An 18772-nucleotide genomic window follows, 5' to 3' on the forward strand; every position below is an offset into this window, starting at 1 on the left:
TTCTACTTCCGGCCTGATACCATACACTGTCCAAAGATAACTTCACTGTTAAAAACTCAGAAGTACCTGTCTAAACTTAAACCCAACACTGCCCTAACTCTACTGATATATTTATTTTTAATGCAATTTACAGCAAGAAAATGGAAGGAGAAGCAAACAAAATTAATATTTCTTTCGAAATTCTTCTGGAAAACAATCCTGAGGAAGACTTTGACTTTATGGATCAGTCCCTGGACGAAGAGTTAGTTAATTCTGTGGAAGAAATGGAATCATGGACTGAAAATGAAGACATTCCTGATGATATAATGTTGGAAGTTCTTTTAAATTTTGAAAAATTACAGCAATACATTTTTATTTAATAATTAAAAATTGTTCGAGACATTATTGTTTTTTAAATGTAATTCATGAAATAGTACCAAAATGAATATAATATAAAGTGAGACGTAGGGTATACTATGCAACTTTTTGGTGTTACATAGTAATTTTGCTCATAGTTACTTCCTTTCTCCCACTATATTATCTCCAATGTGTATTTGACATCTCTTTTTCATCTCCTGCCTCCATGTTGTTTCTGCTTTCCTGACAGACTATGGTATGGATTCCATATACCACAAAAACTTCTGTAACAACATGCAAATTATCTACAGAGGAGACGGTGTACATTGAATTTAAGACTCTGTATTGGTACCTACATGCTGGTACTTAAATCACCCACACAACACAACAACTCTATGCAAAGCTACCCTACCTCTAAGCACTTCAAATTATTATTTTACTGTTTCACTGGGTTTTCCCCATGGTACGCTCCCCGGTACGCTCCCCGGTGCGCGTACCGGGCGCTCCCCCCGCGAAAATCGCATTTTTTTTTTGCCCCGCAGGGGCCTTTTATGGCCCCCACATCAAACCTATGGGGTCAGGGGGGGTCTACCCAGCCCCCTTATGGTCATTTCCCCTTTTGTTTTTGCCAACTCTTGTGTCTCGATCCTACTGAGACACAAGATGGCGGCCGCTCCGGACTGTTTGGAATGTTCACAAGACACCCGAGAGCCAATCAGCTTTCCGTGCGCGAACTCGCGTAGCGCGCTGGAGCGCGCCTCGGTGCGCGTACCGGGCCGCGCCTATAGATATATATATTTTTTTTAACCTAAATTACTCAAAATCCTCTGGAGCACATATCTTGAGACATAGCAAAGGCACATCGGGCTACCAGTCCCTACAATTTTGCCAAGTTTCGTGGGAATCCATTCAGCCGTTCGGGCTAAAAGTGAGTCCAACCGCCCTATGAAAATGAACATGGGGAAAACACGTTTTGGGACCCCCCTTTTATCTCGGCCCCCGCTCAATGAATCCCCCCCAAACTTTCAGGGAAGGAGCGGAGCGGACCTGGCCACCTAATTTGAGAAATTCGCGATAATTCGAACACCGGCGCCAAAGTTATTCCCAATATAATGTTGCAGATTTCCTATGGAAACTAGGTCCTAACTATAACTACCTACTGGCGACCGCCAGTTGGTAATATATATATATATATATATATATATATATATATATATATATATATATATATATATATATATATATATATATATATATAAAAATATATATATATATATATATATATATATATATATATATATATATATATATATATATATATATATATATATAAAAATATATATATATATATATATATATATATATATATATATATATATATATATATATTCACTGAAAAAACCATAGGTTTCACACCAGTTATAGTTAGCTGGAAATTTTACTGGCATAAAACCAATGAAATTCCCACGTTATAGTTAGTTGGACACACTATAACTTGCGCGTGCAATGCACTGCTGATGACGTCACATATTACATCACTCATGACATGGTCAGTGACATCACTCATGACATCCGCTCGGAATCCCTTTTTAAAGCTGTGGTTCCACGGGTGAAGAAGGCTCGCGCTGGAGGGCGATCCTTTAGCTGTCGAGCTCCCCAGATGTGGAACTCGCTTCCACTTGCGGTGCGCAGTACTGCCAATCTGCTTCAGTTTAGGAGGAGCCTGAAGACTTGGCTTTTTAATGCTTAGCTTGTCTTTTTATTAAATTGTTTCTTTTTATTTTTTTTTCTTCTTATGTTTTTGGTTTTAGCTGTGTTGTGTTACCTTTTTATGAGTCACTGGTGGAAAAGCGTCGGGACACTCCTAGTGAGTAGCCGTACGCTATACAAAAACAACGTAACATAACATAACATAACATAACATCACTGATGGCACCATCCAGTGAATGTGTGTCTTTCTGAAAAATAAATATTAGTGAGTAATGTTTAAATATTTAATATATGTATTAGTGTTTCACTTTGTGTATAAGTGGCTGCATGGGTTGGTGAGTAGCTACATGTGTAGGTATATGGGTTATTATTATATGTTTTTCTTAGTATCAGTAAGAGTGTTTGTATGGTTTGGTGGGGGTATTACTTAGCACATAGATGCATGAATGACTGACTCTCTCTTTGTATGTGTTTTGAAGACAGCATATGTGCAGGACTGTATGGGTGGATGAGTGTGTATATGTGTGTGTTAGTGAGTAAATGACTGTCTCACTAGTGTCTTTATCAGTAGCTACATATGTTTTAATCTAGTATATGTGAATATTGATGTATATAAGTGAGTATATCTGAGAGTAAGAGATTGTAAGAGTTCCTGTTTAAATAAGTATGTGTTTATATAAGTGATTGTTTAGGAGAGTAAGTATGTGCAAGTTTCCTTAGAAGTAAGGTGGTAGTGTGTGTATAGCTGTATATGCAAATAAATGGAGATGTTCAATAGTTTACTTGCATGTGAGAGTATGTGTGAGAGTAACTTTTAGATGACTGTCGGTGTGTAACAGGATGTATAGGTGTATCACTACATATGATGAGTGAGTATATGTATGAGTGACTATATAGAACTGTTGGTGAATGAGTGGATGTGTATATAGATGGTGGAATTATTGAATTGGTTGTTGTAACTGGTATGGGTATCTCCATTTTTTTGAAAATTTTAATTTCTATTTTTGAATATGTGTTTCAAGGGTTACATTACAGTGAAAGGAGGTCTGTCACTCTGTCACAAGGATGGTGTCATCAATGATGTCATGAGTGATGTCACTGACCATGTCATGAGTGATGTAATATGTGGCGTCATCAGCAGTGCATTGCACGCGCAAGTTATAGTGAGTCCAACTAACTATAACGTGGGAATTTCATTGGTTTTATGCCAGTAAAATTTCCAGCTAACTATAACTGGTGTGAAACCTATGTTTTTTTCAGTGAATTTAATAGGTTTTTTAAATGCTAATTCCTAACTATAACTGGTGTGAAACCTATGGTTTTTTCAGTGAATTTCAATGTTTTTTTAATAGCAAATCTCTATAGGTATATAAAGTAATATTTTTTATAACAAATTTTATATTTTATAATTATGTAATTTTTTTTTCCCTGGGGCGCTCCCGGGGCGCCTACCGGTGAACGCACGGGTAAGCGCAATGTTACGGCGCGCCCCGGGGTGCGTTCCGGGGAGCGTCCCGTTAGCGCTATTCCCGCAAACGAAAACAACATCGTGACGTTTCGCGTAGCCGCGTGATGCGTCATATGACGCACTGCGTAAGCGCACCCGGAAGCTCGCGAGTGCATACGATCGCGCAACGTCCTGACGCTCTTTACGCTGCGCGCCCTGGGGCACGACTACGGGCGCGCCCCGGGGCGCGTAGCGTAAGCGCGTCGGGTCATGTGATCTGAAAATAACACTTTTCATTGGTGAAGATCAGTTTTGGTTTCCAAATGATGAAAGCCCGGATCATGTGACTTGAAAATAACACTTTTCATTGGTTCCTAACTTTTTTTTTTACAAAGACTGAAATCCCCACCCATTTCCTTCACTTCTTGTTTCACTTTTGTGCAAGACCTGCTTTTGGCACCTGTGTCATATTTACTTCTATTATCATGGCTGCAAGAGCATCCAGCAGCAGTGATGAGACTGAGGATTTCATTGATGAGGAGGTTCCTGAACGAACTGTGAAGGAACATTTCATTTGGAAATTTTTCAAAATTCCAGAGGGGGAGAAGAAGGTAAATGCTCCAAAGGTGGAGTGTAAGATATGCCACACCATCTTATCGAGAGGAAATCCCAGAAAAAAATACAGCTTCGGGAACTGGACGATGATACGCCACGTGTCAAGGAAACATCCCCAGAACTATGCACGGGAGAGTGTCAGGGCTCTGGCACGAGAGGCTCCCAGGGATGGTGGCTCTACTTCTACCGGTGGAGCAACACCTTCTGTGCGTCGGCGTGAGCAGGAGATGATACCAAATATTCAGCCTGCTTTTAATCAGGCTATATTAAAATGCCGAAAATGTGACCATCTTCTTTGCTATGGGGAGCAAAGTGTCACACTCATGGTTCGAGCTCTCGAGAACCACCGCTGCCATCCCCAGGCCTAATTTCTTTTTTTTTTGGCTCCTGTTGAGCTGTTTCCAGTTCCCTGTTTTTGTTTTTGTTGAAAAAAAAGAAGTAAAAACAAAAGTACTTTTCAGAGCTACCTCCAATTCTCATCAAAGAGCTGTGTTCTCAAAAAAATGAAAAAGAACTCCCTCCAATGTATTAAAAAATGCTACATTTGTAAAGAAGTCTGTCATTGTTTTTTCTCCAGGGTACGCTCCCCGGTACGCGCACCGGGGCGCGTACCGGGCGTTCCCCTCGTGAAAATCGATTTAAAAAAAATAAAAATTATGCGGCGGGGCCCCCCACATCAAACCTAGGGGGTCAGGGGGGTCTACCCTGCCCCCTTCGTTTTTTGCCACCTCTTGTGTCTCGATCCTACCGAGACACAAGATGGCGGCCACTGCGGACTGTTTCGAATGTTTACAGACACCCGAGAGCCAATCAGCTTTCTGTGCGCAAGTCGCATAGCGCGCCCGGTGCGCGTACAGGGGCGCGGCTATAGATATATATATTTTTTTGAACCTAAATTACTCAAAATCCTCTGGAGCACATATCTTGAGACATAGCAAAGGCACATCGGGCTACCAGTCCCTACAATTTTGCAAAGTTTGGTGAAAATCCATTCAGCCGTTCGAGCTGAAAGTGAGTTCGACCGCCCTATGGAAATTAACATGGGGAAAACACGTTTTGGGACCCCCCTTTTATCTCGGCCCCGTCTTGATAAATGCCCCCAAACTTTCAGGGAAGGAGCTGAGCTCCGCGAGGCAAAGTTGAAGAAAATTTCAGGCAGATTCCTCCACCGGCACCAAAGTTATTCCCAATAGAATGTTACGATTTCCCTATGGAAATCAATCCTAACTATAACTACCTACTGGCAACCGCCAGTAGGTAATATATATATATATATATATATATATATATATATATATATATATATATACATATATATATATATTCACTGAAAAAACCATAGGTTATAGACCATATATAGTTAGGAATTAGCATTTACAAAACTTTGAAAATTCACTGAAAAAACCATAGGTTATAGACCATATATAGTTAGGAATTAGCATTTAGAAAACCTTATTTTACTCACACAAAACCATTGAAATTCCATATATAGTTAGTTGCACTAACTATATATCGCGCATCCGCAATCCACTGCTGATGATGTCACATATTACATCATTCATGACATGGTCAGTGACATCACTGATGACATCACTGATGACATCTCAAATGACATCACTGATGACAACATCCAGTGACTGTATGTTTCTGTAAAGTTAAAATATGTTTTACATATTGAAGAATGAGTAGATGTATAAGTGTCTGAATGAAGGTTTTAGTAGGTGCGTGGTTGACTGTATGAGTGAGTGATTAAATGCGTCCTACTGAATGCATAGGTTAGTGACTAAACTGTGTGAAAGTTTGCATCAGTATGTCTGTTGTTGTGCAAGCTGCTGCATGTGTTGATCAGTAGCTATATGAGTGGCTATATGGGTTATTGATTGGTTGGCCAAGTATTTGTATGGGAGACTGAGTGTGTGTGTGGCTGGTTGGGAGGTGTGTGACTCTGTGCAGATCAATGTGTACTTGTATCAGTGATTGTATAAGAGAGTAAGTATGTGTTAGTATATGTTTGAAAATGTAAGGTGCTCTATGTTTAACTGTATAGATTAGAAAATGGAGGTGTGATTGATTCCTTGCATGACTGACTAGGTGTGTGAGTAACTCCATGGATGAGCAACAGAGTGTAAATGTCTGTATAGGTGTATGAGTGCATATGATAGTGTTGTAAAGATGAGTGATTGTATGTATGAATGATTGTATGGATGAATGAGTGAATGTGTGTGTAGACGTAGGAATCAGTGAGTGCGTATGTAGTAACTAGTATTGGTGTGTCAATGGTTTCAAAAATTATACTCTGTATTTAACACTGGTTGTAACAGAGGTTATATTAAAATGTGAGGAGATGCATTGTATTGTCACATGAATGATATCATCAGTGATGTGGTCATTGATGTCAAATGAGATGTCATCAGTGATGTCATTTGAGATGTCATCAGTGATGTCATCAGTGATGTCACTGACCATGTCATGAATGATGTAATATGTGACATCATCAGCAGTGGATTGCGGATGCGCGATATATAGTTAGTGCAACTATATATGGAATTTCAATGGTTTTGTGTGAGTAAAATAAGGTTTTCTAAATGCTAATTCCTAACTATATATGGTCTATAACCTATGGTTTTTTCAGTGAATTTTCAAGGTTTTGTAAATGCTAATTCCTAACTATATATGGTCTATAACCTATGGTTTTTTCAGTGAATTTCATTGGTTTTTTAACAGCTAATATCTGTAGCTGTAAAATGTATTCTTCTTTAAATCCAAAAATATATTTTATATGTTTATGAATAATTTTTTTTTTTAATATTTTTTTTTCTTCGTTCCCGCTTCGCGAATGGGGAAGCTTCCCGTTAGCTGACCTTGATGCCGCGAAATAGACCGCGAGCCGGTAAACGTTTCTTTATCGCAAGTGCCGCGTTAGAAAACAACATCGTGACGCCTCCCGTCCGCATGACGTTTCACGTTGTCGCGTGATACGTCATATGACGTGCTACGTTAGCGAAGTGGTACGCGAAGCGAGTCGCAAAGCGCAGGTTTCTGGAAGCAAACCGGAAGGCCCTGCAAAGCGCTTAACGTAAACACAGCAGGTCATGTGACTTGGTAATAACACTTTTCATTGGTTCATTTCACTTTTGGTTTCCTAATGATGTAAGACTAGGTCATATAATCTAAAATGAACACTTTTCATTGGTTGAGAACTCTTGTTTTTCCCAAATGATGAAAATCCCTCCTTCTTTCCTCACTCTGACTTTCATCATTGTGAGAGAAAGACCCTTTGTGATCACTGAGCAATGGCTTCTTTAGTAGCTTCAGCTGGTGCTTCCCCACCACCTCCACCACCTCCAAGGAAGAGTGGACCACCTGCTCAAGTTATAATTCAACAAGAAGAGGAAGAAGAGGAACAGAACGACGAGCACGAAGAGAGGCAGTTTTTGCCTGAGGAGCCCAGGACGTCTCACCGGAAAGAAAACTTCATTTGGCAATTTTTTTAAATTCCCAAAGGTCAGAAAAAAGTAAATGCAAGATACGTAACTTGCCTTATATGTCAAGATAGACTGTCCAGAGGAACCGAGAAAAAATACAGTTTCGGAAACTACACAATGCATCGCCATATGACTAGGTGGCATCCTAACAACTACAGTGCTGCACAGTTTCGGAACGACCTAGATAATCTCCCTATTATGGCCAGAAGATCTGTTGTACCGGAAGTAACGGGACCAGAGGGCAGGGAGATGGTGCCAAATATACAAATGAGATTTGGTGAAGTAAAACACATCTGCGTATTTTGCGATGGATTCATTTGCTACGGAGAAAGAAGCATCACTCTGATCAACAGAGCTATTGACTATCATATGCAAGTTTGTACGAAACGCCCAAAATAATAAATACTTTTTTTTGTTTTGTTGCTCCTGTTGAGCCCTTTACAATGAATCGTTTTCATTGCCCCCTCCAAGAAAAACCCCAAAAAATATAAAACTGTTCAGAAAAATTCAAAAAAAGTAAAAAAATGTTCAGAAAAATAAAAAAAAAAGTTCTTTTCAGAACTACCTCCCCGTTATTAAAAAATTGGTACAATATTTGGAACTGTGCCAACCTCTATTTCTCTTAGTTCGCTTCCCAGTTTGCTCGCCGGTACGCGAACCGGAAGCGAACCAAAAACAGTAAGTATAAGGGAAGGAAACAGACACTTATGTTAAAAGAAAGACAGCTATAGGGGAGTAAACTAGAGATACTATTACCCGTAATCCACTGCTGATGATGTCACATATTACATCATTCATGACATGCTCAGTGACATCATCAGCAGAGGATTGCGGGTTTTTTGGCAACGTGCCTTATCCACGGTTTAATAACGCTGCCTTTTGCTTTATATAAGTTTTCAAATTGTATGAAATATATACCAATAGGTCGTTATGAACCTTTAGGTAGTGCTTTTCTTCATGAGGTCTGGTCGCTTCCATACACATACAGATGTTTCAAAGATGATCAAGAAGTTTATCTGAATGGAGAGGAATGCACTGAGACGCCAGATCATTCACTAATGTGTAGGCACATACAGTTACACGGTTCATGCAACAAACACCGACCAAATATGGCTTGCGTGTTGCAAGGCACGCCAGTTCCTGCTATCATCCCCACGTTCAAGTTGTTGGAAAATGGTAGTTATTTGATGCTCAATAATGAAGATTGTTCTGAGTTAATTAAAAGTATTCCTTTTATCGTAACAGTAAGTGAACGGGTTATTTGCTGCAGAAATGTTCTATTTCCTCCCACACATGAACATAGGGAGTTTTCAATTTGGCCACAAATACCAACCTTGGGAGAGATTTCAACGGCATGGCAAGAATAAGAGCTCTTTTGTCTCAGAGAGAGGTGGCCTTGAGTTCGGCCCGTGAAACTTTCGTGCTTCACATAGCGAACACCCGTACAGAGGTGCAGACCCTTTTCAATTCACATTTGCCTTTCAATTTCAGCAAGATGGTTCGGACTATCTTTAACGCATCCTCCACAAAGGCCCTGGCGCACTTTTTTAAAGTTGTTACCAGTGGTCTCGTGACTTCATTTGAGAAAATCTTTGGAGTCATCCCTGCTTTCTTTCATTGTATTTTCTCCACTCTGCTTCGTGGATTGGCATTTTTACTTGCATTACCAGCGGACGCTCTTGTGCTTTTTTACATTTTTAAATATGGATGTCCCTCCTATGCAACCTCCCACCCTGCAGCTGCTGACACTGTTCCGCAATCGCATGCTAGAATATTATGGCACAATGCCGTTGGCGATATTAAGCACGGCATATGGATTATCTTTTCGATTCTCCTACTTCACCTGTGTCCAGCCTGTATTTCACTGCCTGACCTGTGATTTCGATTGGGCCATTGATTTGTGTCTCTGCGGACCGGTTTCTCCTGACGTCGACTTTAATCAGCTGATGACTCCTATCATTACTCACGAGTTGGTTTGTCCTGGCGAAAGGATTATGGCTGTGGCATTGATGCATGGACTATTTGGTCCCTGGAATTTACTGGCGGCAGCACAGTCTTTCTTGGAACAGAGCTTTCTTGAAAACCCACCGAGCTGTCCTCTGATGGTGATAGAGGATCCGGTGCTGGGAGAGCACGTATGTTCTTTTCCGCTTTTAAATTGGATGGCTGAACTGTTTTCGGATGAAGACGGTGACTTCCTATTGGAGGCTGTTGCAGCCTATTTTGCATACACAGTTATGTCATAGACCTTTTTCATGTTTTATATGCTGAGTACTAGCATTTCATTGACAATTCATTGACTTATTTTTCAAGTTTTTATTATTTACCTTGGCTATTGGCTTAAGACTCGATAAAGTACTTGGCTGTTTTATTTTTCTTTAGCATTAAATTTTCCTAGTTTTTAATGCTTTACCTTGCGGACCGTCCACATATAAACTTGCAATCTGCTCTCATGAGATGGCAATTCTATTATCTTATTCAGTTCGTTTCCGGATCATGTGGAGGTGTCATCTAGGTCCTGGATATCTTTACACCGTGTTAAGTTAGCATGGGCTCATTACCGGTTTAAACGCCATTTTTCCTTTTTTGCAACTTCTGCACACGACACTTAGTTGTTGCTTTAGCTTTCCACCTAGTAGTTCATCGTGGTTTACATGAGAATAATATGTTATTGCTCTACTATCTGCTTTGCTTGTTAAACTATATCTGTACAGCGAGTGCTAAAGTTTCAAGAACAACACGATACAGAATTGTTATGAGGTCTGATCTCCACGACTTCATACTCATAACATAAGTGCAACTTCTGCCAATTCTGGGCATGAGGCGGGTTTTATATTGCTTTGCCGAACACACATACACAACAGTTGATGCGGTTCACATGAAGAGAGAGCTGGTGTATGCTGATGTGATTCCTTCAAATCTAAGACACTAAAGTACGGGCACGCCCTAAACCAACACAAAGAGACCTTCTTAGCAAATAATATAATATGTGTATTAGGGAGGGTGAGATATAAGCAGCCGCGGGCCGTGGAGGGAGTTACGGTGAGGCAGGGAGGCGGGGAGGGGGAGAAGCAGGGTGGAGCCCTCTCTACCCTGCCCCTCCCCCTCCCCGCCTCCCTGCCCCACCGTAACTCCCTCCACGGCCCGCGGCTGCTTATAAGTGTTGCTAACTCTTATTCATTTACCGCATGTTAACATACTGTCACCATTCGCTTTTTATGTACTAGTAACTATGCTGGTAATTTTACTACTGATAATATGTGTACTTGTATTCTCCACCCTGCTTCTCCCCCTCCCCGCCTCCCTGCCTCACCGTAACTCCCTCCACGGCCCGCGGCTGCTTATAAGTGTTGCTAACTCTTATTCATTTACAGCATGTTAACATACTATCACCATTCGCTTTTTATGTACTAGTAACTATGCTGGTAATTTTGCTACTGATAATATGTGTACTTGTATTATCTAAGGTACTACGCCTGAGAAGACGGCATTAGTAAATAAACATTTCAAATACACATGTGTTCTTCTTAACTCCATGTTCTGGTTTCTAAGAAATATATAACGACCGACTGTTCATGAGTTCCACGTATCCTGAGGTACTATAAGTTCATATTCTGGATTGTCTAAACATTGAGAGTTTGTTATATCCAATGTGACACTGTACCTAGCTTGCTAAGGAGTTTTTGATTACTAACGTGAGTTTTGGGACACCCTAATTCGCCGAGGTTCCAATCCTCTGTCCACAGTTCTGTGTGAGAACAGAAACCCTGCGACAGGGGCACCCCCGACCCTTGCTGGAGCTTCATCACACTTGCGATACAACTCCAGCAATGCGCCACCTTTACGGCACAGATACATCACGCATCTGTGCTGTTTTTGCCCCATGATGCGCCGCATTGTAAATGCAGCACACCATAGGTGACGGAACAGCGGCACAGAATGACTAACACATCCCTGGTGATGCGCCAGTCATCATAAATGTATCCCTATGCTTCTTATCTTGTTAGAGATGAACCGCCATATGTATCATCAAAGTTTTTTGCATTTCCTAAATAGCGAACTTTAAGGAATAAATAGCGATTCTTTACCATTCCTAGTTTGCGATTAGCTATTTGCTAATTACAAATTACCCATTCATTTCCTTCATTTCCATAGGGCGGTTGGACTCACTTTTAGCTCGAACGGCTGAATGGATTTCCACGAAACTTGGCAAAATTGTAGGGACTGGTAGCCCGATGTGCCTTTGCTATGTCTCAAGATATATGCTCCAGTGGTTTTTACGAAAATTAACTTTGAAAAATATATATTGGGCTACATTGGCCTATATATATGTTGGAGCCCAAATGTAGCCCAATGTAGCCCAATGAAGCCCAATGTAGCCCAATGTAGCCCAAAGATGGCCGCCAGACACACAAAAAAACAAATGTAGCCCAAATATCAGCCAGATGTAGCCCAACTATAGCCTAGTGACAGAATGACCAATCAGCTTCGCAAACCTCCGTTACGCGAAGCGGAGCGCTGTTACAGATATATATCTTTTTTTGAACGTTAATTTCTCAAAATCCACTGGAGCACATATATTGAGACCTAGCAAAGGCACATCGGGCTACCAGTCCCTAATATTTTACCAAGTTTCGTGCAAATCCATTCAGCCGTTCGATTATTATTATTATTTTTTTTTTTTGCCCCGCGGGGCCCTTTTAAAACCTCCACATCAAACCTAGGGGGTCAGCGAGGATCTACTATTCCCCCTTATGGTCATTTGCCCCTTCGCTTTCGCCTCCTCTTGTCTCTCGATCCTACCGAGAGACAAGATGGCGGCCGCTACGGACTGTTTGGAATGTTGACAGACGCCGGAGAACCAATCAGCTTCGCTTCACAAAGCTCCGTTGCGCGAAAAGTACGCGTCCTGGGACGCTGCCTGGTCCGCTGTTACAGATATATATCTTTTTTTAAACGTTAATTTCTCAAAATCCACTGGAGCACATATATTGAGACCTACAAAAGGCACATCGGGCTACCAGTCCCTACAATTTTGCCAAGTTTCGTGCAAATCCATTCAGCCGTTCGGGCTAAAAGTGAGGCCAACCGCCCTATGGAAAACTCAATGTTAAAAACACGTTTTGGGACCCCCCTTTTTTCTCGGCCCCCCCTTGACGAACCCCCCCCAAATTTTCAAGGGCTGCTCAGAAACAAAATGTGCCATTTTCCTGAAAATTTCAGCCAATTCCGTCCACAAACGCCAAAGTTATTAGACATAGAATTTTCAAAAATCCCATAGAGAAAAAATCCTAACTATATATACCTACTGGCGACCGCCAGTAGGTAATATATATATATATATATATATATATATATATATATATATATATATATATATATATATATACATACATATATATATATATATATATATATATATATATATATATATATATATATATATATATATATATATATATATATTCACTGAAAAAACCATAGGTTTCACACACATAATAGTTAGGAATTAGCATTTAAAAAACCTTAGAAATTCACTAAAAAACCATAGGTTTCACACATGTTATAGTTAGCTGGACATTTCACTCATACAAAACCATTGAAATTCCCCTGTTATAGTTAGTTCAGCTAACTATAACTCGCGCGCCCGCAATGCACTGCTGATGACGTCACATATTACATCACTCGTGACATGGTCAGTGACATCACTCATGACATCACTGATGACAACTCTAATGACATCACTGATGACATCAGCCGTTCGGACTGTTGCCCTGGCTAAAAGTCCTATGGAAAATTGCATGGGGAAAACATGTTTAGGGACCCCCCTTTTTTCACGACCCCCACTTGACGGATCAACCCCAAACTTTTAGGGAAGGAGCGGAGCAGGCCATCTTCTTGGAGAATTTCGCGAAGATTCGTCCACCGGCGCCAAAGTTATTCCAAATAGAATGTTGCGGATTTCCTATGGAAACTAGGTCCTAACTATAACTACCTACTGGCGACCGCCAGTAGGTAATAATATATATATATATATATATATATTTTTTTTTTTTATACATTGGCGAAATGACCAATTAAAAATGTTTGGATAGTGACTTGGTACTTTGATAGAAATTAAAAAAACGGAACATGGGGGATTCACCCCTCTACAGGCACACAAATAGTGACATTTTGATAGCCTAATTATTTCATGGAGGATCCAGGTCACAAGTCCATATGAACTATATGACTAGTATGTACTTAAATGATTATTTGTTTGTTGTTTCAATGTTTTTAATTATTAAGCACTTGAGCACTTTATTATTCGCTATTGAAACCAACTGTAATATATGTGGATACATACATTTAAAGATGGCCACCGTTTTCATCAATTTTACCATCTTCTATGTTGATGAATAGAATAATGACTGGTGGGGTTTAAAATGGCGATTGTTTCAAAACACAAACTGACACTGACGAAGCTTGGATAGCGAAACACGTCTGTCTGGGGTGAGGGGGGTTTGCATTAAAGAATACACCAAATCGGATACCTGAGTGCTTGCCGTTTTTTCGACTTTATAGAGTTGATACGTGCTGCAGTTTGTAAGCATCTCACCAACGCTGGTTTGAAAGGACCCGGGAGTTGGATGAGCGACGGCGGTGAAGAACCTGTGCGAGAAGTTAATATGGCCGTCAGCCCCGAGGCAATGTGAGCAAATACGGTGATTGGAGAAACGGATGCCGGACTCCAACAAGTGAATACAACGGGAAGGAAACGGAGCGCTTACCTGCCACATGGGAGCGGTTGCAAGGAAGACGTCGGCTGACATCTACCAAGCGCCAGTACCGGACGCGGTGAGTGGAGTCTTTCCATATCCCATATCCTAAGTGTATGCCACGCTCAGCCTCTGTCCCGTGAGGCACCGCAAAACATTGCAAACCCCCCGAAAAGAAGTGGAAAGCCACCACCCAAAGTTAAATTTAACGGGATAAGTACATATTTTACTGAGCTGTAATGTCTAACATGGAGGACATAACGGGTGAAAGAGAGTCAGCCGCAAATGTAATGTTCAGCTCTGCCACAGATAGACCTGGAAGCAAGGACAATGCCATCATAGCGCCTGTAGCGAACAGTAATTTAAAAACACTATTTCTAAAACTGGAGAAGCTGCATGAAAGAGAGGTTAGAGAATGGTGGGAGGCCACCTCTCTACAGCGCTATATAGAGTGCAACAGAATCCCCAGGGGACTCTGCATATTCACTATACCATCTTACGAAAATCCAGATCCAGCGCTTTTGAAAGACTTTTGCAGCATACACAGCTGAGTCGTCGAAAGGAATGGTTCGTATGCTAATTAAATATGCATGGAGTGATCGTGATAAATGTATCAAAGAAATAACGGACCTGGAGAACCTAATTACAAAAGAAAAAGACACGAAGACAAGTGATGACCTAAGAACTGCCATGGCAAAGAGAATAAAGGAATATGAACTGAGTATAAGAAAAAGGAAACAAATGAAGTTCCAACGGGATGAGCAGGACTACCTATCAGGCAGAATATTACCTTTTGCTCGTAAGTTCGATGCGAAAAGGAAACGACTTGCCCAAAGCACCGGAGGGGCGAATGTCGTTGACACCGAAGAGTCGGAAGTAGAGGTGTCAGATGGAGAACAACCCTCAGCTTCTACAACAAAAGGGAAGGAAACAGTGAAACCGTTTTTCGACAAATATAAGGTCATCAAGGAGACCCGCCAGCGACCACAACAAAGGAACCATCCCCCCCAACAAAGCCAAAGAGGAGGACAAGGCGGGGGAAGAGGGGCAAGGGGAGGCACACAGCCAACCACCTCACCGATGCTAACACGGAGTGTAATGAATCGCAGGAGAAGATAAACATGGCGGAAGATAATAACATCATTAACCTGTCAAAAAGAACACTAACAGGGGACGAAATCAAGGTTTTAAGGAAGGGATTAAGTTTCTGTCCCGCAAGTGAATTTAACCTTGTTGACACAAAAATAGATCTATTCAGATACATTCGCAAACTAAAGTTAAAAAAAATCTTTCTTCTACATCCCAAAAATACAGCTGTGGGAGCAGATTTGGGAAACACCATGGAGGAACTTGTAGAAGAACACTCAGACACCCTCTTAAATGTGCTATTGACTCCCACACAAGAACTGCAGGAGAGGAGGTCGCAAATTGAAGACAATGACAATGTTTCTGTTACACAAGTACGTGATCTGAGCAACATGAGGAATAAATCTAAAAAACTGCCCAATGCTTCTCAAGATGCTATTGATGTCTTTAATGAAGCGGTATTTGCGGATTTGGAAAAACTGGCAAAAGATAAGAAGGATATGAGAACTTCCAACATCACAAGAAGGGAATGGGATGCTATCAAATCCCTTAAAAATGATAAAACTATTGAGATAAAGCCCTCGGAAAAGGGTGGGAATATAGTGATTTTCAGTAAGGAGAGTTATGAGCAGGAATCACTAAGACAATTAAAAGACACAGAGTGCTACACTACCATAAAGAGAGCCGAGTATGTCAAGAGTATAACAGAATTCCACACAATGCTGTCGAAATGGAAGGAAGAAGGCATGCTCAATTTGGATGAACTTTTATTTCTTCAATGCGAATCACCTATATTGCCCACCTTCTACCATCTGCCTAAAATCCACAAAAATGCAAAGAGACCACCAGGGCGACCAATTATGTCGGCAATTGGCAGTCTTTTGGAAAACACATCTAGCTTCATTGACTCATATCTTGCCCCAATTGTCAAAGACTTACCCTCATATGTGAGGGATACACAAGATTTCCTCCGTATGATGGATAATATTGCTTGGGAACCAAACATGCTTCTAATAACGCTTGATGTGGTTAACTTGTATACTTGTATAGCCACGAAAACGGATTGATGGCCACGAAATGGTTCCTAGATAGGAAACCGGAAAGATATCAGGCACACAGTTGCATGTTATTGAGCTTGATGAGATTTTTTTTACATAATAACATCTTCCTTTTCTCAGGCCAATTGTATAAACAAATCAGGGGTACTTCTATGGGCTCGTGCTTCTCCCCCAGCTATGCGAACTTGTTCGTAGGCTGGTGAGAGAGGCACGAGGCATGGGGAGGAACCAATGATGCATGGAATGATAAGATTCTACTCTGGACAAGGTATATTGACGACCTTTTTATTGTATGGCGCGGTGATAGAACCTCGGCTGTGGAATATATTGCCATCCTGAACAATAATGACCTAAACTGTAGTGTAGCTCCTATTTTCCCAATAGGCTCTGCGCATTGGAATAGTACCTACAGCAGTAAAGGCCTAGACCAGACGTTAACTAGGTCTACTACTGTCGATACTAGACTTAATTTTTGGGTTTGCCAGCTAAGCTCAGAGTTCGCTAGAAACTTTCTCGAATGTTCAAGGAAGGAATTAACTCCCCTGATTAGACAAGAAGGGATTTAGTTTCTGACAACCATAGAACATGACAACTTTGCTCTCCCCTAATCAAGAGTCAATCTCGAGAGTCGTGTGAGCACAAGGCAATTATTTTACTCAGTCAGTACGTGCATTCTTAGTCTCATCAGAATGTAGAGAAAAGGAAGAGACGGGCGTGTTCAATAAAAAGGTGTTATTTATTGATCAGTCTCTTTTCTCATACATGAGAAATGGATCGATATTATTGCAATACTTATAGTTAAGTAAAGTGCATACATTAAAAGCAATAGTATAAAATAATACTGTAAAAACATTGATATGGTTTCTGAGCCATATGATGTTTAAAATGATTAAAATATATTTACATACACATATACATTTGACTAAACGTACTCAACTGGTGTTTCTAAATACGCCTACCCCGTGTACCTGACCTAAGTCTAATGCGTGGGCGGGAATAGAAAGTTACAGTTTAAGTTAAGTTTGTTTTTGCCAAGTGAATAACTAAAGAATTCTCTGTGAGGGGTTATTCAGTTCTGTACCTGGAATTTAGGATGGATGAGGAATAGTATCTCTTTCTCTGCTCTCGATATTCCAGGCTGCCTGCGAGGGCTGCCCAGAAACGCCGGTGCTGGGTCTCTCGGCTTGAGATAGCAGCGCGTCTCTCAGCGCGTCAGGAAGGCGGGGCTGCTGCCAGCGGGGTCTGCTTCTGCTCTCGGCTTCGGCAAGTATGGCTGCTCCGTCTTGTCACCACGCGTGCGTTTGCATAGGGCAAGGTCGGCAATATTTATACCTTAAAGGTGCCGAGATTGACGTAAGGATGGACATAGATACGTCAATAAAGATGTCATACGACTTGCTCGTTAGCACATTCTTTACTAAAGTTCTCTGTGAAATCAAAACAATGGCCGCACGGATTATCCAGGTTGTCATAGGTTTGATTTGTTATGAGAACGTCGTATGCCTTATCAGGGGCTGGAGGAATGTCGCTTGTCTAATTAGATCTCAAGCGTTATGACCTAATCAGATAACACGTTCCTGTGCCGTAGTGTGACTGCGTCAGATAACGGTATCTGCATCATGGGGGTTTTCTTGCCTCATGGGCTGACTGTTAGTTAACTTGATAGTTAGTTTAACCAGAATAGGGTCAGGAATAGGGGGACTGATTCAGAACCTATAGAAATACACGACACCCACTCCACGCTAACTATGGTCATATCTACTAATCTATGCATAGTACAACATAGTACAACATACTATAGAGTATAGTGTATACCTTACCACCCCAAAATACATAAATGCATTTCGAAATTTTCAAATATACTGAAAAATTGCAGTCATATATATTGTATGCACTTAAGCTATGAATTAAATGCAAAAGTAAACACGCATTTTTATGCATTATTGCTTATTGGTATATGAGAAATACACATGAAATGGCTCTTAATATGGCTATACAGAAAGGAAGTTTGAGACCATTTCATCACATAATAAAATATTTGTGAACATACCAGCGAGCAGCTAAAGTCTATAAAGTATCTAAAAATAGAAATTTTAGTTCTCTAGGAATAGTTTCTTACTTTAAGCAGAAGATCAGTGTCCCAGGAAAAAAATATGTAGAAAAATATTTTAAGGGGCTTGCTGAAAAATATTGCTGTCCGTGAGCTGGAGTGAAATTGTTCATGTAACTTTATTTTTAAAGTTGAAGGCCGAATTCAGGGAACGCCGTGTGCGAGTT

The sequence above is a fragment of the Lissotriton helveticus genome, chromosome 7, assembly GCF_964261635.1.
Source record: "Lissotriton helveticus chromosome 7, aLisHel1.1, whole genome shotgun sequence".
Taxonomy (NCBI): Eukaryota; Metazoa; Chordata; class Amphibia; order Caudata; family Salamandridae; genus Lissotriton; species Lissotriton helveticus.